This window comes from Triticum aestivum, chromosome 5A (assembly GCF_018294505.1).
Source record: "Triticum aestivum cultivar Chinese Spring chromosome 5A, IWGSC CS RefSeq v2.1, whole genome shotgun sequence".
Taxonomy (NCBI): domain Eukaryota; kingdom Viridiplantae; phylum Streptophyta; class Magnoliopsida; order Poales; family Poaceae; genus Triticum; species Triticum aestivum.
The window spans coordinates 211,118,187-211,123,958 of NC_057806.1; positions in this window are offsets into that span (position 1 = coordinate 211,118,187).

Sequence of the window (5,772 nt, forward strand, 5' to 3'; positions counted from 1 at the left end):
TCAAGGTCATGCATGCTGGGCAAAACATCACTTGGAATGACTTCAAGACAGAATTCCGCAAGGCTCATATTCCTTCCGGAATCATGGCCATCAAGAAGCGTGAGTTCCGAGCCCTGAAGCAAGGAAGTAGCACTGTTAAGGAGTACATGCAAAAATTCAGTGTTCTGTCTAGGTATGCTCCTAAGGATGTCAGCACTAATGCTGCCAAAAGAGAGCGCTTCATGGAAGGCCTTAACCAGACTCTGCAGTACTCACTTGTTGTGTGTGACTGCCCAACCTTTCCTGATCTGGTTAACAAGGCACTCATGCTTGAGGACAAGCGACATGCTTTGGATGATACCCGTAAGCGCAAGATGATCAGCAAGGGTAGCTCCAGCAACCAGAAACCTCGCCCGTGGCAGCCAGCCCCGGTCAAGCCAACCTATCAGCAGCCAAGAGCCCCTGCACCCCGCACCAACTATCAGCCTCAACAGTATGCCAACCCCAGGCCAGCCTTCAACAACTCCAATAACAATGCCAGCAAGGGCAGCAACCCCAATCAAGTCACTTGCTTCGGATGTGGTCAGGCAGGACACTACTCCAAGTATTGCCCCAACAAGAAGCCCGATGCCCCGCGCCCCAATGCGCAGAACCCAGGGCAAGGCCGTGGAATGCCACCAAGGAACCAAGTTCCTCGCAACCCGCCCAACAATGGCAAGGGTCGTGTGAATCATGTCACTGCAGAAGAAGCCCAGGAAGACCCAGACGTCGTGCTGGGTACATTCCTTGTCAACTCAGCACCTGCAACTGTCTTGTTTGATTCTGGAGCCACGCATTCATTTGTCACCCATGAGTTTGCATTAAAGATTGGCATGACCCCTACACCCCTGAATAACCCTATGGTGGTACAAACCCCCGGAGCAGAGATGAGAGCCAAGATAGGATGTAAAGGGGTTGGGATTGTCATTAATGGGGTAGACTTCCTAGCAGACCTTATCATCTTAAGATCACAAGGCTTGGATGTGATCTTAGGAATGAATTGCCTCATCAAGCACCAAGGCTTGTTAGATTGCGCCAACCGGACCGTCACTGTAACCAATGACCACGGAGTCGAAGTTAAATTTGCCTCCAACCGCTCCTCTACTCAAGCCAACCAAGTCAACTGTCTGACTGAAGTCGGATTGGAGCAAGTGCCGGTGGTATGCAAATACCCCGATGTCTTTCCTGATGAGCTACCGGGAATGCCTCCAGACCGAGACATTGAGTTCATCATCGAGCTCATACCCGGAGCTGGACCCATCTATAAGAAGCCTTATAGAATGGGATCGGAAGAGTTAGCAGAGTTGAAGAAGCAACTGGAAGAGCAGTTGAGGAAGGGATTTATCCGCCCTAGTGCCTCCCCTTGGGGATCACCTGTTCTGTTTGTGGCAAAGAAGGATGGTACCATCCGCTTATGCATTGACTAACGCTCCCTCAATGAAGTTACAATCAAGAACAAGTATCCACTTCCCAAGATTGAAGATCTGTTTGATCAACTCAATGGGGCCAAGGTGTTCTCCAAGATTGACCTCAGATCTGGGTACTACCAGCTGAAAATCAGACCCCAAGATATTCCGAAGACGGCATTTGTAACCAGATATGGCCTATATGAGTGCACGGTCATGTCCTTTGGATTGACCAATGCCCTAGCTTACTTCATGTATCTCATGAATAAGGTCTTCATGGAATATTTGGACAAGTTTGTCATTGTCTTCATTGATGACATTCTTGTCTTCTCAAAGACGGAAGAAGAGCACGAGCAACACTTGAGGATGGTCCTAGACAAGCTTCGAGAGCACCGACTGTATGCCAAGTTCAGCAAGTGCGAATTTTGGCTGCGTGAAGTTGGATTCTTGGGTCATGTTTTGACCGAAGAAGGATTTCGGTCGATCCCGCTAAGATTGAAGTCGTAACTGAATGGCAATCCCCAAGCAATGTGAAGGAAGTCAGGAGCTTCCTTGGACTTGCAGGATATTACCGCAAGTTCGTTGAAGGATTCTCAAGCATTGCCCGACCCATGACTCAGCTCTTGAAGAAGGACAAGAAGTTTGAATGGACGCCGAAGTGCGAAGAGAGCTTCCAGGAGCTGAAGAAGAGACTGACCACCGCCCCAGTGCTGGCCACACCAGATATACACAAGGAGTTTGTGATATATTGTGATGCGTCAAGAACCGGACTGGGAGGTGTTCTGATGCAAGAGGGCAGACTCGTAGCTTACCTTTCAAGGCAACTACGGCCTCATGAAGAGAACTATGCTACTCATGACCTCGAGTTGGCAGCTGTAGTTCATGCCCTGAAAACATGGCGACATTACCTCCTAGGGAAGCGGTGTGAGATATACACGGATCACAAAAGTCTAAAGTATATTTTCACTCAGAAGGAATTGAACATGAGGCAAAGAAGATGGCTAGAGTTGATCAAGGATTATGACCTTAGTGTTCAATACCACCCTGGAAAGGCTAATGTGGTAGCAGATGCATTAAGCAGGAAGGCTTGTTCCCTGAATGCTATGCTTAAGGACAGGCTACCCGCCTTGTATGTAGAACTTGAAAGCTTTGGGTTGGAACTGGTTGCACCAGGATTCTTAGCCAACCTTGAAGTCAAGCCTACCCTGATGGATGATATTAAGGGAGCTCAGAAGGGACACGAAAGTATTGAAGGCATCAAGAGGAAGATCAAGGCGGGCAAGGCCCCAGGATTCTCAGAGGATGAGCAAGGAATTGTGTGGTTTGGGAATCGCATTTGCGTACCCAATAAGATTGAGCTCAAGAAATTGATCTTGCAAGAAGCTCATGACACCCCGTATTCCATCCATCCTGGAGGGACCAAGATGTATCAAGACCTGAAGGAAAGATTTTGGTGGCACGGGATGAAAAGGGAGATTGCCACCTATGTTGCAAAGTGTGATGTATGCCAAAGGGTCAAAGCTGAATATCAGCGACCTGCTGGATTGCTCCAACCACTCAAGGTACCCGAGTGGGAATGGGATAAAGTCGGAATGGATTTCATCACTGGACTACCTAGGTCAAACAAGGGACACGACTCCATCTGGGTCATAGTCGATCATTTGACTAAAGTATCCCATTTCATTCCTGTGAAGACTACCTATGATGGCAACCAGCTAGCGACTCTATACATCAATAGAATCGTAAGTCTTCATGGTATTCCCAAGGAGATTGTGTCAGATCGAGGAACCCAGTTTACCTCAAGGTTCTGGAAGAAGTTCCAAGAGGCCATGGGGACCAAGTTGTCCTTCAGCACTGCCTTCCACCCACAGACCGGAGGTCAGACAGAACGAGTGGATCAGATACTCGAAGACATGCTCCGAGCCTGTGTCTTAGCATATGGAGCTAAGTGGGAAGATTGCCTCCCTTTTGCCGAGTTCTCCTACAACAACAGTTATCAGTCAAGCCTTCAGATGGCACCATTTGAGGTGTTACACGGACGGAAGTGCCGCAAACCCCTCAATTGGTCAGAAACCGGAGAAGGACTAGTATTTGGGCCCGATATCCTCCATGAAGCAGAAGAGAAAGTTCAGCTAGTCAGAGAGCAACTGAAGACCGCCAAGTCGAGGCAGAAGAGCTATGCTGACACTCGTCGCCGACAAGTAGACTTGCAAGTCGGAGACCATGTATACCTGCGAGTAACTCCTCTTAAGGGAACCAAGCGTTTCCACGTTAAGGGAAAGCTCGCACCAAGGTTTATCGGCCCCTTCGAGATCACCACACGATGCAGAGAAGTGGCTTACCAGTTGGAACTGCCACCTGAACTATCCGATGTGCACAACGTATTCCACGTGTCACAACTCCGGAAGTGTCTCCAAGTTCCAGACAAACCTGATCTTTACAAGGACGTCGATCACCAAGCCATTGACCTTCAGCCCGATTTGACCTACCGCGAGAGACCCATCTGTATTTTGGACGAGGCTGAATGACGCACTCGAAGCCACACCATCAAGTACTTCAAGGTCCAGTGGAGCAACCACACTGAAGCAGAAGCAACCTGGGAACGTGACGACTACCTTAGATCCGAGTTTCCGTATCTCTTTAAAGCCTAGTTTAGGAATCTCGGGGACGAGATTCTTGTAAGGGGGGTAGGTCTGTCACACCCTGCATTTTGTAACATGTGATTTTCATTATTAAAACATGAAAAAAATTGGACCAACAAAAACTTTTGCATTATTTGGCTTTTATTTTGGAGTTGGTTTTCTCTGAGTGATTTTTTTTCAAGTGCTCTTTAAAGTCAACTAATCCACCTTCTGTACTTCATCTCCTTGCCCCAAACTTCTGCCCAGTGATCATGCCATGTGTATAGTACAGTATAGTATTTTCCTACAAATATAATTTGGCCAAATAGTATTTTCAAAATTTAGTTTTTCAAAAACCCCTGAGTTGAGGTTTGCACTACAAGTACTTGATTTGGGGTATGAAAAATATTTCAAAGAGTATATTTGAAACCTATTAGATATAGGATTCCCATAAACCACAAAAATATAATTTTAACAGTTATTTTCCTGTTTTATTTAAAAGCTTTTTCTTAAGGCCAGAAATGGTCTTTAATAGGGAAAACATTATTTTAATGTTTCAGAAATATTTGACAAAAATCAGGGAAACTCAGTGGACATATATTTTCCATATATAGGAGTTTCAACACATGGTCATGTTCAGAATATTGGACAAACCTCCCAAAACTATTTCTGCCCATTTCAAGGGTTTGAAATATTTCTACAGGAAATATTTTCATAAAAATCCAAGGAAAATCCAGCAAGTCACAAATGCATATTGTGGTCACCTTGCAAATCATCATCTCAATTAAGGTCAGTTTGGTTCACCAAAATGTACCAAAACCCTCTCTGACCAGAATCAAATTTGAACAACTTTGTACTACCAACTTTCTCTCCTTGACCCCAACTTTTGTGATCATGTTCATATGACCAAATGAGGCCACTACACCAAGTGGTGCATCAAGGAGAAATGATTTGATCAACTAGATCTGCACAAGTTCATTTCTGCTAATTTCTAGGGTTTACAAAAGTTGCATTGGCAACTTTGCCCAAATAAGCTCAAAATTGGTGGAAGACCCTAATTATATGTGTCATTCCACCCTGTGAAGTCTCATGGCAAACGGAAACCATCTACTTGCCCAAACCAGCATCAAACACCTTCTGCCACTTTACAAAATCCCATTTTTGGCCTCTTCCACTAATCTCTGTAGGCTCAACTTTGTACCACGACCCCTCCTAGTCCCCCTCTAGCACCTGTGAGCTTTGCTGCCCGAGGAAGAAATGATGAAGGGGGGAGAACCCCATTTTTCTTCTCTGGACAGTGGATTCCTCTCTCTCTCTCAGCCTCCCTCTCTCCTCTCAGCCTTTCACAGCATCCAAGGCACTCCCCGGCTTTTGCCCATGCCCCCTTCAGCTGCCAGACGCAAGTGGACGCGCGCGGACGCGGGAAAGCCGCGGATGCCGGCCAAAGTCGCGCTCTGGAGCGCCTGGTAGGGCACCCGACCGTTGACGCCGCGCCTCCCGGCCACCTCGAGCCTCCCCCGCGCGCCAGTCGATGCCCCTCGACGTCCGCTCCACGCCAGCAGGCCGCCCACTTGCTCCCAAGCCTTCCTCTCTCTCCTACAGCTCACGCCAGAACGCCGCCCCATTCGGCCAGTACTCGCGCCGCTCCTATGGCCCGCCTGCAGCTCGCCCCGCTCCTCCTCTCTCTCCCTGGCACCCTAGACCACTCTCACGAACACCCCCGAGCC